This window comes from Mustela putorius, unplaced genomic scaffold (assembly GCF_011764305.1).
Source record: "Mustela putorius furo isolate JIRA1106 unplaced genomic scaffold, ASM1176430v1.1 tig00003858_pilon_pilon_pilon, whole genome shotgun sequence".
Lineage (NCBI taxonomy): Eukaryota > Metazoa > Chordata > Mammalia > Carnivora > Mustelidae > Mustela > Mustela putorius.
Window position 1 is genome coordinate 417,806 of NW_025422010.1, and position 26,618 is coordinate 444,423.

The window sequence follows — 26,618 nt, forward strand, 5'->3', positions numbered from 1 at the left end:
AAGTGGAGATGCAACATGGGGGGTTAAGGGGGTAGGAGAAGAATAAATGAAACAAGATGGGATTGGGAGGTAGACAAACCATAAGTGACTCATAATCTCACAAAACAAACTGAGGGTTGCTGGGGGGAGGGGGGTTGGGACAGGGGGGTGGGGTTATAGACAGGTTGGGAAGGGTAGGTGCTATGGTGAGTGCTGTGAAGTGTGTAAACCTGGCGATTCACAGACCTGTACCCCTGGGGATAAAAATATATGTTTATAAAAAATAAGAATTAAAAAAAAATTAAAGTGGCATCAAATACGTGCCATGTACCGCAAATTAGTTTAATTAGCATATCAGCATATAATTTGGGAACACATAGATATTTAATCCTGAGATGTATACCAACTTCAAAGTAAGTCAAAAAAGAAATTTTTGAAAATAAGAAAAGTTGGGGCCCCTGGGTAGCTTAGTGGGTTAAAGCCTCTGCCTTCAGCTCAGGTCATGATCTCAGAGTCCTGGGATCCAGCCTCATATCCCCATATTAGACTCTCTGCTCAGCAGGGAACTTGCTTCCCTTCCTCTCTCTTTGTTTGCCTCTGTGACTGCTTGTGATCTCTCTCTGTCAAAAAAAACAAAATCTTTAAAAAAAATAAATAAATAAGAAAAGTTATTTCTTATTTTCATCATTTGTCTCACAACTATAATTGCTTGGCCAACAATGGTATGATATTACCAAGCACTAAGTAGAAAGTGGTGAATTCATGAAGTTTACAGTCTAGTATGCCATAAAGAGTGATTTACAACCTTCTTAAAATGAAGATCAAGTATATAATTAGGAGATATGTAATGCAAGAAAACATAAAAGGCACATCTGAAAACACTGTTCTTTAAGAGTCAGAGAAATTGGTTTGGTCTGTCTATATACAACTTCATCATCTAACTCCAGGATGATGCCACCTAGTCCATTGTTTCCCAACATAAGCACCATAGACATGTCTGGACCAGATAATTCTTTGTTGTAGGGGGGTGGTGCTGGGTGCATTTAGGATTTATAGCAGTATCCCTGACTCTGCTTAGGAGATGCTAGTAGAAATTCCCTACATGTGCCATCAAAAAATGTTCTACGGGAGAACTTCTACCCTAATCTAATCTCCTGAGTATCAACTTCCGCATTTCTAGTAACTGTCTTCTAGGTAATTCTACATGATGCTCTAATACCCCTCTCAAGAAATAATTCTAAATTGACATTATTAATATTCTGGGACACGTGGATGGCTCAGTGCATACTGATGGCTCAACTGTATACCACCACTAGATGAATCTTTTTTTTTTTTACTAGATGAATCTTAAAATACCTCTGTAATTATATCATTCAGCTATTCCTACATGTTAAATGACTCCCCCAATTTTAAAGAATACATTTTAAGTTATGCTATGGAACAAACTGTGTCCCTTCAAAATATGTATGCTGAAGCCTTAACTCCCAGTATGATAGTATCTGGAGATCAAACTTTGGGAAACTTTGGGTTCCCATCTAGGTAGATTTAGATAAATTCATGAGAGTGGAACCCTCATGATGGGATTAGTACCAAGAAGAGATATCAAAGAGCTTGCTTTTTCTCTGTCTCCCACCTACTATGTGAAGACACAGTGAGAATGTGGCAGTCTACAGGTCTGAAGGAAGCAAGGCAAATCAGCTAGCACCTTGATCTTGAATTTTCCAGCCTCCAAAACTATGAGAACAAATTCTGTTGTTAAAAAAGAATAAAAATAAACTGGGTTCCAGGAACATTGTAGGACTTTTTACCCAGCTGATCTTGGTAGGATTTTACTTTGTTTTTAATTATTTTATTAAAGATCTTATTTATTTGAGAGAGAGAGACTGAACAGGCACAAGCTGGGGGAGTGGCAGGTAGTGGAGAAGCAGACTCGCTGCTGAGCAAGGAGGCCAATGTGGGGCTGGATCCCAGAACCCTGGGATCATAACCTGAGCAGAAGGCAGTTGATTAACCAACTAAGCCACCCAGGAGCCCCTTAGTAGGATTTTATAGCTGTTGACCATACCGATTAACTAGGTCGATGTGGGGCTGGATCCCAGGACCCTGAGATCATGACTTGAGCCAAAGGCAGAAGCTTAACCCTCTGAGCCACCCAGGTGCCCCAGATCATGGGAATTTTCTTATCACTTCTCTTCTGGTACCTTTATTTTCTACAATTTACCAGAATCTTAAGATACCTTGGGTCATGAGGTTGGACATGTCAAAGACTTAGTAGATCTAAGGAGTTAATCCTCAAAACCACTTGTATCCCCCTATCAATAAAACTGCCAAGGGCTGTGGAAGGAGTTAATGAGATTTCATGCCAAAGATAGCTAAGATGGCAGGGAAAGATAATTCATCTCCCAGGTTATTCCTATGCATTTAAACAACAGCCTTCTTCATGGGGATTTTTTTTTTTTTTAAATAAACATATAATGTATTTTTAACCCCAGGGGTACAGGTCTGTGACTCACCAGGTTTACACACTTCACAGCACTCACCATAGCACATACCCTCCCCAATGTCCATAACACCCCCCCACCCCACTCCACCCCCCACCCCACTCCCAACCCAACTCCCCCCAGCAACCCTCAGTTTGTTTTGTGAGATTAAGAATCACTTATGGTTTGTCTCCCAACCGATCCCATCTTGCTTCATTTATTCTTCTCCTATCCCCCTAACCCCTTCATGGGGCTTTTTTATAGCTACACACCAGCTTTTTTTCAGGCATCAGTCTTTCTTGAGTGGCTTCCTGAAAGCAGGCCAACCGGACTCCTTTGATATCTATTCTCACAATCTTCCCTTGCCTCTGACTCTTTTCACTCCCTATACCACTCCTGCAAATTCCTATCCCTATCCCTTCACTCCTTCCCCAACCATAGCACCTCATGTCTCATTCCCACTACTCTCCTTCCCTTCTCTTCCATTTACCCCACACATTTGCTGCCTTAGGATTTAATGCCCATTAAACACATCCTTGGGCGAAATGAGAGCTTCACAGGATCCTTAAAACTACATTAAACATTTATATTCACCTTAGGACAACTAAGAAAAACAAAATGTTTTCATAATTTTTTTAAATAAATATTTGTTCATAAATAAGCTCAAGATGGTAGAGGAGTATAAAAATGGGGTCTAATCTAGCCTGGGAGTCTGAAATGGGAAAAACTATTAAACCAAGGTTGTTCTTTCAAAAGACAGGATTATTTCTGTAGACTGGACTAAGGAAAAGCAATTTATAGAACCTCATTACCATTTTAACTTTTTCTACCTCTCTGACTTCTTTTTTCATTATTCTAACACTCATTCCCTGCAATCCAGCCACAGTGTCTTCCCTGTTGTTCCCTTTAGGCTCTGCATGAAATTCTTTTCTCCCAGATGTCTCCATGGCTAACACTTCTATCTCCTTTAACACCATATCTGAACTTACCTTTACCATAAGACTTGCCCTGATCATCCAATCTAAAATTACAACATTCCCACCCACCCAACTTTCAATCCTATGATCCTGCTCTATTAGATTCTTCCTAATTTAATAACATCACCTTCTGTATCACCGAAAAATGTATTATATTTACATTATTATTACACAATTATATTATATATGTATTATATATTATATGTGTGTGTGTATACACATATGTTTATAGACCTTTCTTTCTCCACTGGACTGTCAATTTTCCACTGGAGAAGCTCTGTTTCATTTTTTAGCTTGTTTTGTTTGTTTTTGTCTGTTTTGTTCATTGATTTTTCCCAAATTCCTAGAGTAGTCATGGCACACAAGTCTTAAATATTTGTGAAAGGAAAATGATTATCTAGGAGTTAGAAATAAATTTACAGAGGAAAGTGGGCTGAGGGAAGAAGCAAGAAACGTTCAAACCTGAGGAACACACAATTTTCTTTAAGTCAGGGAGCCACTAAAGTGTACTATTACAGCAAATATGAGAACCCTATAATCCTAGGACTCAGGAGGACTATTGTCCGTCACTTTCAACCATTTTCTCTTGTCCTTTGCTCCCAAGAGCAGGATCGTAGGAGAATTCACAAAGGAGAAAGACAAACACAGAAAGACAAATATTATATGATCTCACTGATAAGTGGAATCATGAGCAGGATGGCAATTCAACCTAAAAGTGGCCTGTTAGTTCAGAAGCAAGTTCTTTCTCTAAGACTGAGGATTTAGAAAGGTGGAAATATCAGGTGAATGGTGAATGATTTAAACAGGGGCTGCAGAGAACCACAAAAAAGATGACTGAAAAAAAAAAAAAGGAAAAAAGGACAATATTAATTTTTTAAAAGCCAACAAGGTAAGGTCATAGGGAATGGTAAAATAAGAAACTACAAATATTCCCTCCTTCATAAAAGCAAAGAGAACAACAGCAGAAATAGTCAAAATCGGGCTTTTTCATCCCAGTAATTAACCAAAGGCTTAATCAGATGATTAAAAATCAGAGGATTTCTGTGGAAAACACTATGGCATTTCCTCAAAAACTTAAACACTGAATTATCATTATGACCCAAGAGTCCACTTATAAGTATTGCCCGACAGAATCAAAAACAGGTACTCAGACAACTACATGTAATGTACATACATGTTTAGAGTAACATGATTCACAAGAACTTAATGGTAAAAATAATACAAATGTCCATCAATGGGTAAGTATACAAACTGTGGTATATACAAACAGTGGAATATTATTCAACCATAAAGGGAATAAAGAGACCTTACTGTTCACTGCTGCATTATTTACAGTAGCCAAGATATCAAAATAACCTAAGTGTCCACTGATTGGTGGATAAAGAAAATCTGGAATATACAAATAATGGAATATCATTCAGCCATAAAAAATATGAAATCATTCCATCTGCAACATGATGGACCTGAGAGCATTATGTTAAGTGAAATAAGTCAAACACAGAAAGACAAATATTATATGATTTCACTGATACGTGGAATCATACATAACAATAAGCTCATAGATAAAGAGAACAGACTGGTGATTGCCAGAGGCAAGATAGAAGGGTAAAATGGATAAAGGGGATCAAAAGGTACAAACTTCCAGTTATAAAATAAAATGTCATGGAGACGTAATGCACAACATGATGACTCTCGTTAATAATACTGCAGTGTATATTTGAAAGTTGCTAGGAACGTAGATCTTAAAAGTTCTTATCTCAAGACAAAAAAAAAATTACGTATGGTAACAGATGTTGACTATACTTATTGTGGGCATTTCACAATTCAAACACCAAATCATACTATATACCTGAAACTAACGTTTATGTCAATTATACATACTTGAGACCACACTGTCCCTGCGAGGGCTCCACCCCCACTTAGCCTTCATTGTTATAGTCCTATCTTATCCCTTCATTGTATTTAACATTATTTTTTGTATACATATAGGTTTTTTTATTTTTGTTAAAATTTTGGGATACAATTTCTTCCAACAGATAAAAATAAACTCTAAATCTAGCGCATGGCTTTTTCTAGTCTCCAGCCTGAGCACATTCTTTTTTCTTTTTTTTTTTTTTCCTTTTTCCAACCAACTTATCTTAACATTCCTTTTTTATATATTTTTTTTTAAATTTTCATCTTTACAGTCATATTCCATCCCTTCATCATGTTTACTATTATTTTTGTGTATATATATGTTTTTCTCTCTTTAAAATTTTGGGAGGTAGTTTCTTTAAGAGACCAGCATAGACCCAACTGGGTGGCTCTGTTCTTTTCACCAGTCTGAGATCATATATATATATATACATACATACACACACATATACATACATATACATCTATGTATGTATATGTATTTTTTTTTCTTTTTTCCCCCTTTCTTCTCCCCCCCAGTTTTGGGTCTCTTCTGATTTGGTTAGCATACATTTTTCTGGGGTCTTTGCCACCCTTTTAGTGTATGATTCTCTCGTTCATATATTCTTATCTGGACAAAATGACAAGGCAGAGAAACTCACCACAAAAAAAAAGAACAAGATGCAGTACCAACAGCTAAGGACCTAATCAATAAGGACACTGGTAATATGTCAGAACTAGAGTTCAGAATGACAATTTTCAAGGTGCTAGCTAGGTTTGAAAAAGGCAGGGAAGAGATTAGAGAAACCCTTTCTGGAGAAATACAATCCCTTTCTAAAGAAATAAAAGAACTAAAATCTAACCAAATTGAAATTTAAAAAAGCTATTAATGAGGTGCAATAAAAAACGGAAGCTCTTACTGCTAGGAAAAATGAAGCAGAAGAGAGAATTAGTGATGTAGAACACCAAATGACAGAGAATAAAGAAGCTGAGCAAAAGAAAGACAAACAACTGCTGGACCACAAGGGGAGAATTCAAGAGATAAGTGAAGCCGTAAGAGGAAACAATACTAGAATAATTGGGATTCCAGAAAAAGAGAAACAGAGAGGGGTATACTGGATAGAATTACAGTAGAGAATTTCCCTAATATGACAAAGGGAATGAGCATGAAAATTCAGGGGTTCAGGCACAGAGAACCCCCCTCAAAATCAATAAAAATAGGTCCACAGGTCATATATTAGTAAAACCTACAAGTCTTAGGGACAAAGAGAAAATCATAAAAGCAGCTCGGGACAAGAAGTAACATACAATGGTAGGAATATTAGATTGGCAGCAGACTTATCCACAGAGACCTGTTGGGCCAGAAAGAACTGGCATGATAAATTCAGAGCACTAAATGAGAAAAACACACAGCCAAGAATACTATATCATTGAGTGGGTGGCTCAATGGGTTAAAGCCTCTGCCTTTGGCTCAGGTCATGATCCCATGGTCCTGGGATCAAGCTCCCTATCGGGCTCTCTACTCGGCGGGAAGTCTGTTTCCTCCTCTCTGCCTCTCTGCCTACTTGTGATCTCTGTCTGTCAAATAAATAAATAAAATCTTTCAAAAAAAAAGAGAATACTATAACCAGCTAGGCTACCATTGAAAATAGAAGAAGAGATAAGGGGGCACCTGGGTGGCTCAGTGGGTTGAGCCGCTGCCTTCGGCTCGGGTCGTGATCTCAGGGTCCTGGGATCGAGCCCCGCATCGGGCTCTCTGCTCAGCGGGGAGCCTGCTTCCTCCTCTCTCTCTGCCTGCCTCTCTGCCTGCTTGTGATCTCTGTCTGTCAAATAAATAAATAAAATCTTTAAAAAAAAAAAAAAAAAAGAAGAAGAAGAAGAGATAAAAAGCTTCCAGGACAAACAAAAATTAAAAGAATTTGCAAACACCAAACCAGCCCTACAGGAAATATTGAGAGGGGTCCTCTAAGAAAAGAGAGAGCCTAATAGTAGTAGACAAGGAAAGTAGAGAGACAACATACAGTTAACAGTCACCTTATAGGCAATACAATGGCACTAAATTCATATTTTTCAATAGTTACCATCAATGTAAATGGGCTAAGTACCCCAATCAAAAAACACATGGAAGGAGAATGGATTTAAAAAAAAAAACAAAAACAAGATGCATCAATATGCGTTCTATAAGAAACTCATTTCAGACCCAAAGACACCTCCAGATTTAAAGTGAGGGGGTGGAAAACAATTTACTATGCTAATGGACATCAAAAGAAAGCTGGGGTGGCAACCCTTACATCAGATAGTTTAGATTTTAAGCCAAAGACTATAATAAGAGATAAGGAAGGACTCTATACCATACTCAAAGGGTCTATTCAACAGGAAGATCTAACAATTTTCTATATCTATGCCCCTAACATGGGAGCAGCCACCTATATAAACCAATTAATAACAAAATCAAAGAAACACATCAACAATAATACAATAATAGTAGGGGACTTTAACACCCTCCTCACTGAAATGGACCGATAATCCAAGCAAAAGATCACTAAGAAAATAAAGGCCTTAAATGACACACTGGAGCAAATGGACACCACAGATATATTCAGGACATTCTATCCCAAAACAACAGAATATACGTTCTTCTCTAGTGCACATGGAACATTCTCCAGAATATATCACATCCTGGGTCACAAATCAGGTCTCAACTGGTACCAAGAGAGGGGTCATTCCCTGCATATTTCAAACCAAATGTTCTGAAGCTAGAACTCAATCACAAAAGGAAACTTGGAAAGAACCTAAATACATGGAGGCTAAAGAACATCCTACTAAAGTGAATGGGTCAACCAGGAAATTAAAGAAGAATTGAAAAAATTCATGGAAACAAGTGAAAATGAAAACACAACTGTTCAATAACTGTGGGACACCGCAAAGGCAGTCCTGAAAGGAAAGTATACAGGAATACAAGCCTCTCTAAAGAGACAAGAAAGGTCTCAAAAACACAACCTAACGAACACCTAAAGGAGCTGGAGAAAGAAAAGCAAAGAAAGCCTAAACCCAGCAGAAGAAGAGAAGTCATAAAGATCAAAGAAGAAATCAATGAAATAGAAACCAAAAGAACAGTAGAACAAATCAACAAAACTAGGAGCCGGTTCTTTGAAAGAATTAATAAGATTGATAAACCCCTGGCCAGACTTATCAAAAAGAAAAGAGAAAGGATCCCAATCAATAAAATCATGAATGAAAGAGGAGAGATCACAACCAACACTAAAGAAATACAAACAATGATAAGAACATACTATGAGCAATTATATGCCAGCAAATTTGACAATCTGGAAGAAATGTCCTAGAGATGTATGAACTACCAAAACTGAACCAGGAAGAAATAGAAAACCTGAACTGACCCATAACCAGTAAGGAGATTGAACAGTCATAAAAAATCTCCCAACAAACAAGAGCCCAGAGCCAGATGGCTTCCCAGGGGAATTCTACCAAACATTTAAAGAAGAAATAATACCTATTCTCCTGAAACTGTTCCAAAAACTAGAAATGGAAGGAAAACTTCCAAACTCATCTTATGAGGCCAGCATTACCTTGATCCCAAAAACAAAGACCCCCATCACAAAGGAGAATTGCAGACCAATATCCTTAATAAACACAGATGGGAAAATTCCCACCAAAATACTAGTCATTAGGATCCAAGAGTACATTAAAAGAATTATTCACCATGACCAACTGGGATTTATTCCTGGGCTGCAAGGTTTGGTTAAACATCTGCAAGTCAATCAATGTGACAAAATACATTAATAAATGAAAGAACAAGAACCATTTGGTAATCTCAGTAGATGCTGAAAAAGCATTTGACAAAGTAAAGCATCCTTTCTTGATCAAAACTCTTCAAAGTATAGGGGGGTGCCTGGGTGGCTCAGTGGGTTAGAGCCTCTGCCTTCAGCTCAGGTCATAGTCTCAGGGTCCTGGAATAAAGCCCTGCATCGGGCTCTCTGCTCAGTAGGGAGCCTGCTTTCTCATCTCTCCCTGCCTGCCTCTCTTACTACCTATAATCTCTGTCTATCAAATAAATAAATAAAATCTTAAAAAAAAAAAAAAAAACAAGTGTAGGGGTAGAGGGTACATACCTCAAAATCATAAAAGCCATCTATTAAAAACCCACAGCAAATATCATTCACACTCGGGAAAAAACTGAGCTTTTCCCCCAAGGTCAGGAACATGTCAAGGCTACCCAATATCACTTACTGGTATTCAACATAGTACTAGAATTCCTAGACTCAACAATCAGACAACAAAAAGAAATACAAGGCATCTAAATCAGCAAAGAAGAAGTCAAACTCTCACTCTTTGCAGATGATGATACTTTATGTGGAAAATCCAAAAGACTCCACTCCAAAACTGCTAAAACTCATACAGGAATTCAGTAAAGTATCAGGATATAAAATCAATGCACAGAAATAAGTTTCGTGTCTATACACCAACAACAAAACAGAAGAAAGAGAAATTAAGGAGTCAATCCCATTTACAATTGCATCCAAAACCGTAAGATACCTAGGAATTAATCTAACCAAAGAGGCAAAAAGTCTGTACTCAGAAAAATATGAATGGGGCACCTGGGTGGTTCAGTGGGTTAAAGCCTCTGCCTTCAGCTCAGGTCATGGTCCCAGGGTCCTGGGATTGAGCCCCACATCGGGCTCTCTGCTCAGCGGAGAGCCTACTTCACTTGCTCCTCTCTCTGCCTGCCTTTCTGCCTACTTGTGGTCTCTGTCTCTGAAATAAATAAATAAAATCTTAAAAAAAAAAAAAAGAAGAAAGAAAACTGTGAATTACTCATGAAAGAAACTAAGGAAGACACAAAGAAATGGAAAAATGTTCCATGCTCATGGACTGGAAGAACAAATATTATGAAATGCCTATGTTATCTAAAGCAATCTACACATTTCATGCAATTCCTATCAAAATACCATCATTTTTTTTTCAAAGAAATGGAACAAATAACCCTAAATTTATATGGAACCAGAAGACTCCAAATAGCCAGCAGAATGTTGAAAAAGAAAGCCAAAGTTGGTGGCTTCACAATTCCAGACTTCAACTTCTATTAAAAAGCTGTAATTATTAAAACTGTATGGTATTGGCACAAAAACAGACACATAGATCAATGGAACAGAATAGAGAGCCCAAAAATAGACCCTCAACTCTATGGTCAACTAATCTTCGACAAACAGGAAGGAATGTCCAATGGAAAAAAGACCATCTTTTCAACAAATGGTGTCAACAAATTGGACAGCCATATGCAGAAGAATGAAACTGAACCATTTCCTTAGACCACACACAAAAATAGACTCAAAATGGATGAAAGACCTCAATGTGAAACAGGAATCCATTAAAATCCTTGAGGAGACCACAGGAAGCAACCTCTTTGACCTCAGCCACAGCAACTTCTTCCTAGAAATATTGCCAAAGGCAAAGGAAGCAAGGGCCAAAATGAACTATTGGGACTTCATCAAGATCAAAAGCTTTTGCACAGCAAAGGAAACAGTCAACAAAACCAAATGACAACTGACAGAATGGAAGATATTTGCAAATGATATATCAGATAAGGGGCTAGTATCCAGAATCTATAAAGAACTTAGCAAACTCAACACCAAAAGAACAAATAATCCAGTCAAGAAATGGGCAGAGGACATGAACAGATATTTCTTCAAAGAAGACATCCAGATGGCCAACAGACACATGAAAAAGTACTCCACATCACTCGGCATCAGGGAAATACAAATCAAAACCACAATGAGATACCACCTCACACCAGTCAGAATGGCTAAAATGAACAAGTCAGGAAATGACAGATGTCGGTGAGGATGCATAGAAAAAAGAACCCTCCTACGTTTCTGGTGGGATGCAGGTTGAACCGCTGCCACTCTGGAAAACAGCATGGAGGTTCCTCAAAAAGTTGAAAATAGAGCTACCCTACAACCCAACAATTGCACTTCTGGGTATATACCCTAACGATACAAACATAGTGATCCGAAGGGGCACGTGCACCCGAATGTTTATAGCAGCAATGTCCACAATAGCCAAACTATAGAAAGAACCTAGATGTCCATCAACAGATGAATGGATAAAGAAGTATATATATATATACACACACATACACATACATATATATACAATGGAATACTATGCAGCCATCAAAAGAAATGAAATCTTGCCATTTGCAATGACGTGGATGAAACTAGAGGGTATTATGCTGAGCGAAATATGTCAATCAGAGAAAGACAATTATCATATGATCTCCCTGATATGAGGAAACTGAGAGACAGGGTGGGCGGTTTGAGGGGTAGGGAAGGAAAAAAATGAAACAAGATGGGATTGGGAGGGAGAAAAAACATAAGAGACTCTTTATATCACAAAACAAACTGAGGGTTGCTAGGGGGAGGGAGGGTATGGAGAGGGTGGCTGGGTTATGGACATTGGGGAGGGTGTGTGATATGAATGCTATGAAATGTGTAAGCCTGAAGATTCACAGACTTGTACCCCTGGGGAAAATAATACATTATATGTTAATAAAAATTAAAAAATTAAAAAATAATTCCCAAAAGAGAAATCCAAGATCAGATGACTATCTTCGTAAATTTTATCAAAACAATTCAAGAATTAGCACTAAACTTTCAGTAACTCTCTAAAAATCAGATGAGGAGAGACAACTTTCCAGCTCATTCTATGAGACCAGTACTATTTATATCAAAATTAAACAAACAAATCACACACAAAACTAACAAAAAACAAAAAAACCCAGACACCAATACCTTTTATCAATAAGGGCAAAAATCAAAAAACAAAATACTAGCAAACACAATTTAAAAACCTATTAGAGGAGTGCCTGGGTGGCTCAGTGGGTTGAGCCTCTTCCTTCAGCTCAGGTCACGATCTCAGGCTTCTGGGATCGAGCCCCGCATCGGGCCCTCTGCTCGGTAGGGAGCCTGCTTCCCTCTCTCCCTGCCTGCCTCTCTGCCTACTGGTGATCTCTCCGTCAAATAAATAATAATAATAATAATAAAATCTTAAAAAAAAATCTTAAAAACCTAGAAGAAGGGCTATACACTATGACCAAGTGAGAATTGTGTAAGAAATGCAAAGTTGGTTCATTATATGAAAATCAATCAACATTATACCATTTCAATAGAATGAAAGACCAAAAAACCCACATCTGTCCACAAAAAAAGCAGTGGACAAAACTGAGCACGGTTTTGGGGAAGGGGGATAAAAACCACACTCAGTAATTGGAAGAAGGAAACTTTCTCTGACAAGGTATATCTGTAAAAGACCCATAGCTAGCATTACAATTCATGGCAAAAAGACTGAAAGTTTCTCCTCTAAGATCAGGAATAAGACAAGGATGTCTACTTCTACCCTTCTGATTCAACATTATCCTGAATGTTGTTTAATTGGGTAATCATGCAATTTAAAAAAAAAAAAAAGTAAAATAGCATTCAGACTGGGGAAAAAAAGAAGTAAAACTGTATTGGAGAGGACATGATTTTGTATACAGAAAATCCTGAGGAATTATATTTGTTTATATATAATAACTGTTTATTATAATAAACAATATAAGATCAATATAAAACATCAATTAGGGGTGTCTGGGTGGCTCAGTGGGTTAAAGCCTCTGCCTTCAGCTGAGGTCATGATCCCAGAGTCCTGGGATCAAGACCAGCATCGGGCCCTCTGCTCAGCGGGGAGCCTGCTTCCTCCTCTCTCTCTCTCTGCCTGCCTCTCTGCCTACTTGTGATCTCTGTCTGTCAAATAAATAAATAAAATCTTAAAAAAAAATAAATTACATTTCTATACACTAGCAATAAACACTCCGAAAATGAACTTAGCAATTCTATGTACACTAGCATTAAAAGGGATGAAATACTTAGGAATAAATTTCCAGAAAAAAATGCAAGACTTTCATACTGAAAACACTGAATTACACTGAATACATTGCTGAAGCAATTAAAAAAGACCTAAGTAAATATATACATCCCATGTTTATGGATAAGATTTAATATTATTAAGATGACAAGATTCCTGATACTGATTTATCAAAATCCCAGCTGGCTTTTTCACAAATTAAAATTCATAGGGAAATGCAAAAGACTCAGAAGAGCCAAAACAATCTTGAAAAAGAAGAAATGAAAATGTCACACTGATTTCAAAACTTACTGCAAAGCTACAGTAATCAAGAGTGTGGTACTTTCATAAAGACAGAACCACAGATCAACAGAATACAATTCAGAATACAAAAATAAACCCATACACTAATGGTCGATTGGTTTTCAGCAAGAATAGCAAAATAATTAAGTGGGAAGCAGGTATGTCTTTTCAACAAATGTTGGAACAACTGAACATCCACATCAAAAAACTGAGGTTGGACCCCTGCTCACAGCATATTTAAAAAACAAAAGCAAAAACAAAACAAAACAAAAAAAACACTTCAAAATAGATCGTAGAACTAAATGTAAGAGCTAACTGTAAGTCTTCTTTTTAAAAAAACAGAAACAAAGGTTTTTGAGACAACATACCAAAAGGAATAATGACAAAGGAAAAATGAACAGGATTTCAGCAAAAGGAAACTCTTACAACTGTTAGCCGAACGTAGGCTGGTACAGCAACTCTAGAACAAAGTATGGAGTTTCCTCAAAAGGTTGAAAATAGAGGTACCCTAGCTACCCTATGACTCAGCAATTGCATTACTAGGGATTTATCCCAAAGATCCAAATCTGGTGATCTAAAGGGGCACCTACACCCCAATATTTATAGTAGCAATCTCCACAATAGTGAAACTATGGAAAGAGCCCAGATATCATCAACAGATGAATGGATAAAGAAGATGTGGTGTGGAATATTACTAAGCCATCAAAAAATGAAATCTTGACATATGCAATGACCTGGATAGAACTAGAGGGTATTTACGTTAATCAAAATGCCAATCAATGACAATTATCATATGATTTCACTCATATGTGGAATTTAAGAAACAACAGAAGAGCATCGGGGCGGGGAAATAAAACAAAACTAAATCAAAGAGGAAGACAAACCATGAGAATTTTTTTTTTAATTTTTTAAAAAATATTTTTATTTATTTATTTGACAGACAGAGATCACAAGCAGGCAGAGCAGCAGGCAGAGAGAGAGGAGGAAGCAGGCGACCCGCTGAGCAGAGGGCCCGATGCTGGTCTTGATCCCAGGACCCTGGGATCGTGACCTGAGCCGAAGGCAGAGGCTTTAACCCACTGAGCCACTCAGGCGCCCATAAGAGACTCTTAATCACAGGAAACAAACTAAGGGATGCTGGAAGGGAGGGGAGTAGAGGGATGGAGTAACTGGGTGATGGACATTAAGGAGGGCATGGGATATAATGAGCACTGGGTATTATAGAAGACTGATTAATCACTGAACTCTACCACTGCAAATAATACACTATATGTTAATTAATAGAATTTAATAACATTTAATTAAAACAGGATTTCATCAAATTAAAAACTTTTGTAAACAGACAAACCACGTAATGGGAGAAAATATTTTTAACTCATATATATAATAAAGGACTTGTATCCACAATATATAAAGATCTCTTATATCAGAAGAATAAAAAGACAATTCTATTTAAAACTGGGCAAAGGGGGTACCTGACTGGCTCAGACTGAAGAGCATGTGACTCTATCTCACAGATGTGAGTCCGAGCCCCACATTGGGTGGAGAGATTACTTAAATAAAAACCTTTTAAAAATGGGCAAGGTGGGGCACCTGGGTGGCTCAGTGGGTTAAAGCCTCTGCCTTCAGCTCAGGTCATGATCTCGGGGTCCTGGGATCAAGCCCCGCGTCGGGCTCTCTGCTCCACAGGGAGCCTGCTTCCTCCTCTCTCTCTCTCTCTGCCTGCCTCTCCGTCTACGGGTGATCTCTGTCTGTCAGATAAATAAATAAAATCTTAAAAAAAAAAAAAATGGGCAAGGGAATTAAATAGAAATTTCTCTAAAAATGATATACCAGGGGCACCTGGGTGGCTCAGTGAATTAAGCCACTGCCTTCAGCTCAGGTAATGATCTCAGGGTCCTGGGATCAAGCCCCACATCTGCCTCAGCATACCTGCTGAGCAGAGAGCCTGCTTCCCCCTCTCTCTCTGTCAAATAAACAAATAAAATCTTAAAAAAAAACAAAACAAACAAAAAAATAAAAATGATACACAAATGTCCAAGTATATGAAAAGATGTTCAACATGATAGTAATGAGAAAACTGTAAATCAAAACTATAATGATATATCACTCAAACCCCTTAGGATGGCTACTATCAAAATATATAAAAACAAATAATTACACCAGAAAATAACAACTGCTGGTAAGGATGTGAAGAAATTAAAATTCTTATGTGCTGTGGTTGGAATGTAAAATGGTGCAAAGCAACACAGGTTCCCCAAAATATTATAAATCAAACTATCATGATCCAGCAATCCTACTTCTGGATATATATTCAAAAGAAATGAAAACAAGATTACAAAGAAATATTTGTGTACCCATGTTCACAGCAGTACTGTTCTGATAACTAAATGGTAGATGCAGTCCAAATGTTCACTAACTGATGAAAGAATTTAAAAAAATGTGTATATACATACAACAGGATATTATCCAGCTATAAGAAGGAAGTCCTGCCATACACTAAAACACCGATGAATCTCTGAGGACACATTAACTAAATTTTAAAAAGCCAGTCACAAAAAAGACAAATACTATATTAATTCCACTTACCTGATCTAAAGTAGTCAAAGCAACAGTAAAGAAACAAAAAGTAGAATGGTGGATACCCTGGTCTAGGGAGAAAGGGAAAAGGGACTTAGTTGTTTAATGAGATGGATACAGAGTTTCAATTTTACAGAATGAGAAGTTCTAGAGATCTGTTTTAAAACAATGTTAATATATTTAGCACTTAAATGATTAAGATGGTAAAATTTATGTTATCTGCTTTTTACAATAAAAAATGAGCAAAAAATTTGAATAGACAACTCTTCAAAGAAGATATACAAATAATGCAATACAATAAGCACAAGAAATGCTGCTCAACACAATTAATTATTAGGAAAATGTAAATCAAAATCAGAATGAGATTCCACTTCACATCCACTGGCTTGACTAAAATCAAAAACAGAAACAGTAAAAAGTGTTACAGAGAATATGGAGAAATTAGAATCCTCATATATTGTTAGTGCAACTGCTGTAAAATGGTCAGCCACTTTGGAAAACAGTTTGGCAGCATCTCAAAAATTAAATACAGCAGTATATGATCTAGCAATTTCTCTCCTAGGTATATAGCTCAAAGAGTTGAAAACATAAATCCATATAAAAATTTGCTCAACAATGTTCATAGCAGCATTATTCATAATTGCAACAAAGTGCAAACTATCCAAGGCCACATATTGTATAATTCCTCCCATATAAAATGTCTACACTGGGCAAATGCACAGAGACAGAAATAAATTAGTGGTTGCCATGGGCTGGAGTGGGGGAAAGAATGAGGAAATGTAGTAGGTTGAATAATGACCTCAAAAAATATTAGATCCTGATCCCTGAAACATATCTACATTATCTTTCTTTGGGAAAGGGGTCTTTGCAGATGTGATTAAGAATCTTGAGATGGGAAGATTATCCTGGATTATACAAATGTGCCCAAAATACCATCATAAGTATCCTCAGTATGAAAGGCAAAAGATTTCACACATACGGTAGGAGAAAGCATTGTACCAAGACTGGAATGACATGGACTCAGCCAAAGAATGTGCGCTGGAAGAAGCAAGCAATGGATTCTCCCTTAGAGTATCTGGGATAGGGTGGCCCTACCAAAACCTGATTTAGGTCAGGTGATGATTTCTAACTTTTGGCCTCCAGAATTGAGAGGGAATAAATTTGTGTTGTTTTAATCCACCAAGAAGCTAATACAGAGTTTTAGGGTTGATGAAATGTTCCAGAATTAGATAGGGGTAAAGACTGCACGATTTTGTGAAGTATACTAAAAATCATTCAATTCTGCATTCTACAGAGTGGATTGTATAGTATGTGAATTTTATCTCAATTAAAGAAAAAAATGCCTAGTGATAGGCTGGTGTGACCTCCTCCTCCCCCAACATCCTAACAACTGATAACTAAATTTTCAAAGCCCCTCATCAGACTCCATTCATGTAACAAGAGTTAGGTAATTAGAATTACAGTAACAATGCAAACTAATCTAGCCCACAAAGAGAGTTAAACTAGTATCATGTAGTCAATTTACAAATTTGTGGTGGGAGACATATGTTCCTAGGGATGGATGGGTATCTTCTTGTAGAGTGGACACTACTCTGATACTAGGTTGAAACATCAACTTAATTTTTATTAGGACTGCTAAAAATCCTGATTTGACCATGACAATCCAGTTTGACCTGTTGCCCCTGTGTATTTTTTAACAGTATCACTTTTCACTTAATAATACCTTGATTTCAAGGCATCCGGGTGGCTCAGTCAGTTAAGCATCTGAACCTTGATTTCAACTCAGCTTATGATCTCAGGGTTGTGAGATCAAGCCCCATGTTGGTCTCCACTCAGCAAGGAGTGTGCTTATTTTCTCTCTCTTCTTCAGCCATTAAAAAAATGATTTTGATGGTAAATGAGTCAACATACTTGTAAGGAATCTTGAAGTTGTGAAAGTGGTGAGAGCATAGGCTATGCATGCTAGATGTTCCCTGTCATGAATCTCTAGATAACAAATATCTCCCTGCTATTGGAAAGCTCCCAAAGAAAAAAATCCTAGTAAGACTTCCACAAAGCAACCATATTTTGTTTTCAAAAATATACAATATTAATGCTTAAGCTGAACTCTCAGATCTCTACTATTCAGTGTTACTCAAATGACCAATTTATACATTTAAAGGAATGAATAAGGAATGCACCTAAGAATTCTTGTGGTTGACAAGTATAAGGAACTTACAAAGTACAGCTTAAAATAACTTGTACCAATTTTTTTAAAATTTTATTTTATTATTTCAGTGGTACCCAATTTTTTTAAGTGTTATGAAATCAAAAGCTGAAAGTAACTTTTTTTTTTTGTTTTCATATCAAATTGACCCTAACATAACAACTCCTGTTACAACTCCTAAGTGCAAAAAAAGGAAAAGAGGGGAATCTCTCTCCTTCTTTTTCTTTCTTTCTTTTCTTTCTTTCTCTCTATCTTTCTTTCTTTTAAGAAATTAGGGGGAAATTGTTACTCTACAGAAAGATCATCATAAGTTCTATGGGTGGTCAAACATATAATGTTGGTAATGTTCTGATGTTCACTATTTTGGATGAACTACAACTATAAAACATATTAAATTAGTAAATTAGAAAATATCCCTGTCCAAAAAAGACTGAGAAACAAATAAACGACACAGGAGCATAATGATAAGGAACTGTATAGTTCTGACAGTCTCCTAACCCTAACCCCTAACAAAGAAAAAGGGAGGGAGAAGTATCAAGACGGCATTTATAAGAAATTTGAGTATTAGGAAGTATTTGGTGAGTCTACCATATGCCAGGTACTGATCTAGGTACCAGAGATATAGCAGTGATTGAAACAAAGACCCCTTCTTCAGGGAGCTGACACTGCAATAGAGGTAACTAAAAAATACATTAAAAAATATACACACATAATGTTACTGCATGCAATATTATAGTATCACACAGCACATATTTCAAATATGTACTAATGTAATATAAATCACATAAAATATTTTATATTATTATATGTGTGTATACATATATATATAATTTCAAATGGTCATAAATGCTATAGAGAAAATAAAGGAGGCAATGGTCAGGTAGTATGGAGGCAGGCTGATATTTGTATGGCATGGTTATGGAGATCTGGGGAAGAATTCTCCAGGTGAGGGAAGAACAAATACAAAGGCTCTGAGACTTAACCAAAGTTAAGAACTGGTCAAGAGGTTAATGTAGGCAAACCAGTGGACAGGGAGAGAAACTGGAGAAGAATCAAAGAATGAGTTTGCTGTAGTACATTAATGTAGTCCATTCTAAGTTCTTTGGTTTTACTATGGGTATGATAGTTCACTGGGAATTTTGAGCGAGGGGTTACATGATCTGTCATGTCAAAAGGACCACTCTGGCTACTATGAGAAGAAAGAAAACTTTAGAATAATAACTGGAAGCAGGAAGGCAAGTTTAGATTATTATAACTACTAAGATTATTAATAACTTAATCATAATAATTTCATGAATAATGATTTTATAATAAAAGATTATGCTAATACAAGACTGGGATGCTGAGAAGGGGTCAAAGTCTTTTTTTTTTTTAAGATTTTATTTATTTATTTGATAGACAGAGATTACAAGTAGTCAAAGAGGCAGGCAGGGAGAGAGGAGTAAGCAGGCTCCCCGCTGAGCAGAGAGCCCAATGTGGAGCTCAATCCCAGGACCCTGAGACCATGACCTGAGTTTAAGGCAGAGGCTTTAACCCATTGAGCCACCCAGGTGCCCCCGGGGTCAAATTCTATATTAAAACCTTGAAGGTCCACAAGATTTGTTAACAGAGAGGAATTGGGATGTGAGGAAGAGGATGACACATAGAACAAACAGGTGATGCTGAGCAAGTAAACATGAAACCAGAACTCAGGGAAAGACCTGGGCTAAGTACACAAATTTTGGAATCTTTGGCATGTAATGTTATTTAAAACACAAGACTGCCTGAGGTCATCTAGAGAAAGAGGTCTGATATCCAAGTCCTGGGGCATTGCATTGGTCAGACATATGAGAAGAAACCAGAAAAGGATAGAAAGAAGGAAGGGTTACTTAGAACAAGCTGGGGAGGAGGGGAGGAGAGTAGTAAAAGAACAGAGAAAAAGCACGTTGTAATCCAAATGAAAAAGTATTTTCAGGGAAGAGGAAATTAATGACTCTGATAAATACTGCAATAGATCACATAAATTAATAACTAACAATTCAGGATGCCTGGGTGTCTCAGTCGGTTAAGCATCTGCCTCCGGCTCAGGTCATTATCTTAAGGTCCTGGGATCAACTCCTGCAATGGGCTCCCTGCTCAGAGGGGATTCTCCTTCTCTCTCTCCTGTGATCTCTCTCACTCTAACTCAAATAAATAAATAAAATCTTAAAAAAAATAAATAACAATTGACCATTTCATTAAGTACTGTGAAATTCACTGGAGATCTTGACAAGAGTCAGGAGAATGGGAGAACTTGAGGAAGCAAACATGGACAACGCTGAAGAAATTTTCCTCTAATGAGAAGCAGACATGAAATAAAATAAGCAGAAGGGGGATGTGCAATTAAAAGATGGCTTTTTAACAAAAGGTAACATTACAATCAGTTTGCTGATTAGAATGATCCAGAGAAACTGAAAACTTAATCCAGGATGAAGAGGAGACTTGCTGGAACAACATTCCTGAATAAACAAAAATTACTTGGATTTAATATACCAGGGGAGGCTTTGCCCTTAGCCTGGAGCCAAATAATTCACTCATAATAACAGAACAATATGGAGAAGAGTTGGAATGGTGTGTGCAACTTATATATGTGTATGGAGTAGCAACGGGTGTGGTTGCTAGCCTCCAACATGGCCCCAAATGAATCTTGCCTCCTGGTATTCACACTCTTGTGTAGTCCTCTCCCACGATATAATAGGGTTAGCCTATCTGATGAAGCAAATACAGAAGTAATGGTATGTAACTTCTGAAAAAGACTCTGCACTTCATCCTGGGACTAAGCTCTCTCTTTAATCACTCGCTCTGAGAGAAGCCAGCTACCATGACAGGAGCAGGCCCATGGAGAGGGCCACAGAGTGAAGAACTGAGGACTGTGCTAACAGTCAAGTAAGCAAGCTCAGACACTGTTCATCCAATAAAACCCAAGTCTTCAGTAACTGCCAATTCTGTCAAAAGCTTCACTATAAACTCATAAGCTACCCTGAGCCAGAATCACCCAGCTAGAGTATGACACTGAAATAAACATTTCTTAGGTCATTAAGTTTGAGACAATGTGTTACACAGCAATAGATAACTAACTATATAATGGGTCTTACCATGCTATATACACAAGTTATTAGGCATACAACTTACTTATTGTTTTGCCTCCTGGCATGAAATGAATTCATATGGCTTCCCTTACCCAGTCACATTCAATTACTCCATGAAATAAAGCCTTTTAAAGGTTGTAGAAATGAACAAACTAACCCTATGTGAACATTTTTAACCAATACACATTTATCCTGAATGAAACTTTAATACATGAGCTTAAATCTTAGGTATGTGTATCTGCCCATTTTAGCCTCCTACTACCATTGTAAAAGAAGTCAGTTTTACATAGCTTAAAATGTATGATCCTCTCATGTTCTTTAGAGAGCAGGTGAAAGAATGCCACCCTCCCTGTTTTTAAGGAAGCAATATAGAGAGCTCCAGAATTACCTAAATCAGTGATTGGCTTGAATTTATCAGACAAATTCAGGTCATACACACTTCAGGAAACACTGTCTAAATACTAGTATTTTAACACGGGAGAAAATAAGAAAAAACTGAAGAAAAATGATACAGTCTTGGTCCTTATAAAGACCCCTCAACTTACCTCAGGTGTGCAGTGAAACTTCTAAGAACTTAAGATTTTCCAGGTAGGAGAAGCTCACATCCTTGAGGCAACCACAGAGGAGGATTAGGGTTACTTACACGTTACAGGAATGTTTTATATCCCACTGCCTACCTGTTATTGCCATCTGCAAGGTCATCAAGCGTCTCACTTAACCAGAAGAGAACTGGAGTCCCTTCCCCCACACCTGTTCCTCCCATCTACCCTCCCTCAGTAAAGAAAACACTGCCTGCCAGCTGCCCAGTTCCAAAGCCTGGAAACCACCCCGGGGCCTGGCTGTCAGGAGGACTTCATCAGGGTGGAAGAGTCTGAAATAGAGCCCAGGCAGAGATACTGCAAACGAGAAAAATTAACAAGGCCCTGAGGGAGGGGAGAGGGAGCAATAAATGAATTTACAAATGCTTAAATCGCCTTAAAGGCTCTGGGCCAACAGACATCCCGAACAGGGAGAAGGAGGAGGTTTGCAGGGGACGTTTAAATGCCTTAAGTTCCAAAAGAGACCCCAGTGGGACGGGGGAGGGGAAGGTATTAAGAGCCAGGGCAGGCCCCTCCTCCAAGAGGCCCAGGCTGGGCCCAGGCTTGGGGGATGGGGACGGCCAGCCCAGGGTGGGGGAGGGGATGCTGCCCGAAAGGCGCCTGCTGAAACCCGGGAAGGGGGTGTGCGTGAAGGGAGTCTCAGGACCCGCCAAGAACCGCTTACCCGACACACTCCGGAGGCCGCAGCAACAGGCACAGGCCGCTCGGGCACAACCAGACCAGGAGACCTGTGGGCCGCGGGACTGCGGCCGCGGAATCCCTCCCATCACTCCTCTGGGAACACTACGGCCGCGCCACGCCCCCGTCCTTACCGTCCTCCCGGCGGTCCGCACTACGTCCTGAGCTGCCGGAGGCGCACCGCCCCAAGGCGCTCCCCAGGCAAAGCCCGAGGGGACGACGCCTCCTCAGGCCCCAGGCGCCGCGGACACCGCCGCCTCTCCACGCGCGCCCGCTGCGATCTGTGATTGGCTGCCAGGTGCGGGGCCCAAGGCAGGCGCGGCTCGGGGCGCTGTAATCTGATTGGCGGCGAGGCGGGTCCGGCGTCTGCGCGCGCTCTGGCGCCCCTGGTGGCTATCCCTGGGCGCGGGATCAGGCTGAGAGGGGTGAGAGCTGTAGCGATGACCCTCAGTCCCTGGAAGAGTCTTGGGAGGTCAAGGTTGCAGAGCAGACCAGTGTTCAAGGATAAAGACAGGCTCCCAGTCCATCAGGGGATAAATTTGTCCACCTGGAGTTTAACTTTCATAATCCTCAGGTGTGGTCCCTTTTTCATAAAAGCACTAGCTGCCAGCCCCATGTTTAAGAGAACATGACCATGCAACTTGGTCTTGATGCCCATACTCTTGACGTTACATCTGGTCAAGCCATACAAAAAAAGTCTGGCACCTATTTGTTTTTATAGCTTGCAGCGACTTAAGAATGAACTTTACATTTGTTAATGCCTGGAGAAAACCACAAAGAGACTATTATTTTGTAACGTGAAAATTACATAAAATTTAATTTCAGTGTTCATAAATAAAGTTTTATTGAACACAGACATATTCATTCCTTTAGGTATGGTCTATGGCTGCTTTCCTCTTAAAACAACAGTTAATTGTCATAAATCATATTCAAAAGCCTAAAATATTTACTATCTGGCCCTCTACAGATTTTTTTTTTTAATTGCCATTTCTGCCGGAAGTCTGTCTACTTTAGTAGTGTTTTGAAAAGGGAAAAAAAAGACAGCTTTCGGGCTTTTTAATCTGTAATGTGATTTTCATCTCTAGCCCATTTATATTTTCTACTTTTTACTTTCTTATTAACTCTATGGTTCTGTTCCTCTTTACAATATTTTATAAAGTGTTTTATTTTTCTTAATTGTAGTGTAGTTGACATACAATGTTATATTAGTTTCAGGTGTACAATGTAGCAAGATGACATTCTATACCTTATGCAGTAATCACCATGATACATGTAGTTACTATCTGTCCTATCTGTCGCCAGACAAAGTTAACTGCTTTACAATGCTTTGAGATAAATGTCTAAGTGGTTTATTTGTAAACTTCCAGTTAATTCTCTTGTATATGATGCTATAAATTTACCTTTGTTTATTTAAGTATCAATTTAACTGTATCCTACAGATTTTATTTCATAGTATGCTCATTATCATTCAGTTTCAAGTATGTCTTAATTTCCCTAGTAATTCTCTTTTTAACACAAGGGTTTACATAGTAATATTGTATTTTCCAAATCTGTGGGATTTTAAAAAGCAATTCGTTTATGAATTTCTCATCTTGTTGCATTATGGTCAGATCACACAGTCTAAATATTATTGCTCCTTTGCATTTGAGGATTTCTGTTCAGTTAAGTATACCGTAGACAAAGTGAAGAGGATGTAGATAGAAAGTATTTTCTATGTCTAAAATGTGTATTTGGGAAATGACCTCCCCTTAAGACCTCAAAATTACTTCAATATCCTTCATTAAGTCACTATGAACTATGCTTCAGGTTTTATTCAAATCTCACTAGTTTTTCTACTAAAGTCTTTTTTCTGTTCCAGATTCCCATACAGGATACTGCACTGCACTAGTCATAGTGTCTCCTTAGCCTACTCAGGTCTGTGACAGTTTGTTACTTGTTTATCATACTGTTTACTTGTTTATCATGACCTTGATAATTTTAAGGAGTCCTTGGGGTCAGATATTTTGGAGAATGTCTCAATATGGGCTCAATGTTTTACTTACAGTTACACTGGGGATATAGGTTTTTAGAATTATACCACAGAGGTTATATGTTCTTATCACTTACCATCAGGAATACATGCTATCACTATGACTTAACCACTAATTTCTCCACTGTAAAGTTAATTTTTCCTCCTTTCCATATTCTACTCTTTGGAGGCAAGTCCCTAAATCTAGCCCACCCTCAGGAAAGGACATGTAGTCTCACTCAGGGGAGAGTGTCTATGAAATACACAAATTATTAGGAGTACGGAAATTATTTGGACTTCATGTATAAGGACGATTTGTTTACCCTACCTTTAAATTTAGTGTTAAATTAATCAAAATTAAATAAATTAAAAATCCAATACATCAGTCATATTAGCTACTTTTCAATGACTCAGCATTCACATGTAGCATATTGGACTGAGCAGATATAGAACATTTTCATCACTACAAAAATTTCTATTGACAGTACTGATTTATTTTATTTTTTCAAGATTTTATTTATTTATTTGACAGAGGGAGAGAGCAGCAAAGGGAGAGGAGAAGCAGACTCCCTGCTGAGCAGGGAGCGCATTGTAACACTTGATCTCAGGACCCCACGGTCATGACCTGAGCTGAAGGCAGACACTTAACCAACTGAGCCACCCAGGCAGCCTCGACACCACTGATTTAGATCATTATTTTGTTGACCTTTCTTCTCCTTCTCTTCCCTCCTCTTATTCATTGAGGAGCAACTAGCATAGTCCTTAGATTAGTTTCAGGTGTAATGCATAAATTATTCAATATTTGAATATTTGTATATATTGTGAAATGATCACAGTAAGTCTGGTGAACATCCATCTATCACCAAACATAGTTACAAATTATTTTTTCTTGTGATGAGAACATTTAAGATTTATTCTCTTAGCAACTTTCAAATATGCAATATGGTATTATTAACTATAGTTACCATGGTGTACATTACCTCCCAATGATGTATTTTATAACTGGAAGTTTGAACCTCTGGATCCCCTTCACCCATTTTGCCCACCCCAACCCTTCTTCTAATCAAATACATGAACTTTAAATATGAATTCCTTCTAACTACTATAGGTCAATCTTATAATGAGCATAAGAGCAGTATGCAAAAGGTTTGTGAAAGTGCAAGAATGGACCTTTACCCTTTAGGATCCTGGTTTCCTACACCCTAGTCCCAGTCCTGTTCTTAATTATATTGCTTAATTTCTAGACTTTGGGTTTTTTTCTGAATTATCTTTCTGTTACTGATTTCTAGCTCAATTCCCCCAAAGTCATTGGATAGTTACAAACAGCCTTACAGCTAACACCATGATTAATGATGAACAATTGTATGTGAGTCTAAGAACAAGACAAAGATGACCATTATAACCACTACAATTCAACAAAGTACCTGAATACCCAGGACAACTTTGAACAACAATGCTGTAGAGCTTAAATTCCCAGGTATTTGTAATTGTCAGTGTTGTCCAGAAAGAATCAATAGGATAAAAAAAACAGAGATACAGGGTTTATGCAATTTTGGAGACCAAGATGTCCCCCAGGAATGCTAGTGGCATAATTCAGTCTTAGTCTGCAGGCTCAAGAACCAGGAGCTCTGATGTCCAAAGGCAGGAGAGATGGATGTCCCATTTCAAGAAAGGAGAGGGAAAATTTTCTTTTCCATAGCTTTTGTTCTCTTAGGGCTGTCAATGGATTGTATTGGATAAGGCTCCCCCATGTTGCTAAGGGTTTATCTTGCTCATTCAGTCTGCTGATTCAAATGCTAGCCCCTAAATGCAAAAGGCTAAACAGTTAAACTTCTAGAAGAAAATTTATGAGGAATATGTTTACATCCTTGGTAGACAATAATTTCTTAAATATGATGCACCATGAAGC

The 26,618-nt window shown here is 38.1% G+C and overlaps 2 protein-coding genes across 3 annotated transcripts in view; one reads left to right on the plus strand and one right to left on the minus strand.

Annotated features, from left to right (window-relative positions):
• ZNF280B (zinc finger protein 280B) overlaps nucleotides 1-22,988 on the minus strand; it is a 29,878-nt gene extending 6,890 nt beyond the window's left edge. Inside the window, exons 1-2 of the mRNA XM_004781360.3 lie at nucleotides 22,836-22,988; nucleotides 21,970-22,030 (exon numbers count right to left, since the gene is read on the minus strand). The gene's annotated coding sequence lies outside the window, so the exon portion shown is untranslated. The remainder of the gene's footprint in view (nucleotides 1-21,969; nucleotides 22,031-22,835) is intronic.
• The window catches only part of LOC101682709 (immunoglobulin lambda-1 light chain-like), a 1,123,284-nt gene that overhangs the window by 115,844 nt on the left and 980,822 nt on the right, over nucleotides 1-26,618 (plus strand). The gene's annotated exons all lie outside the window — the stretch shown is intronic.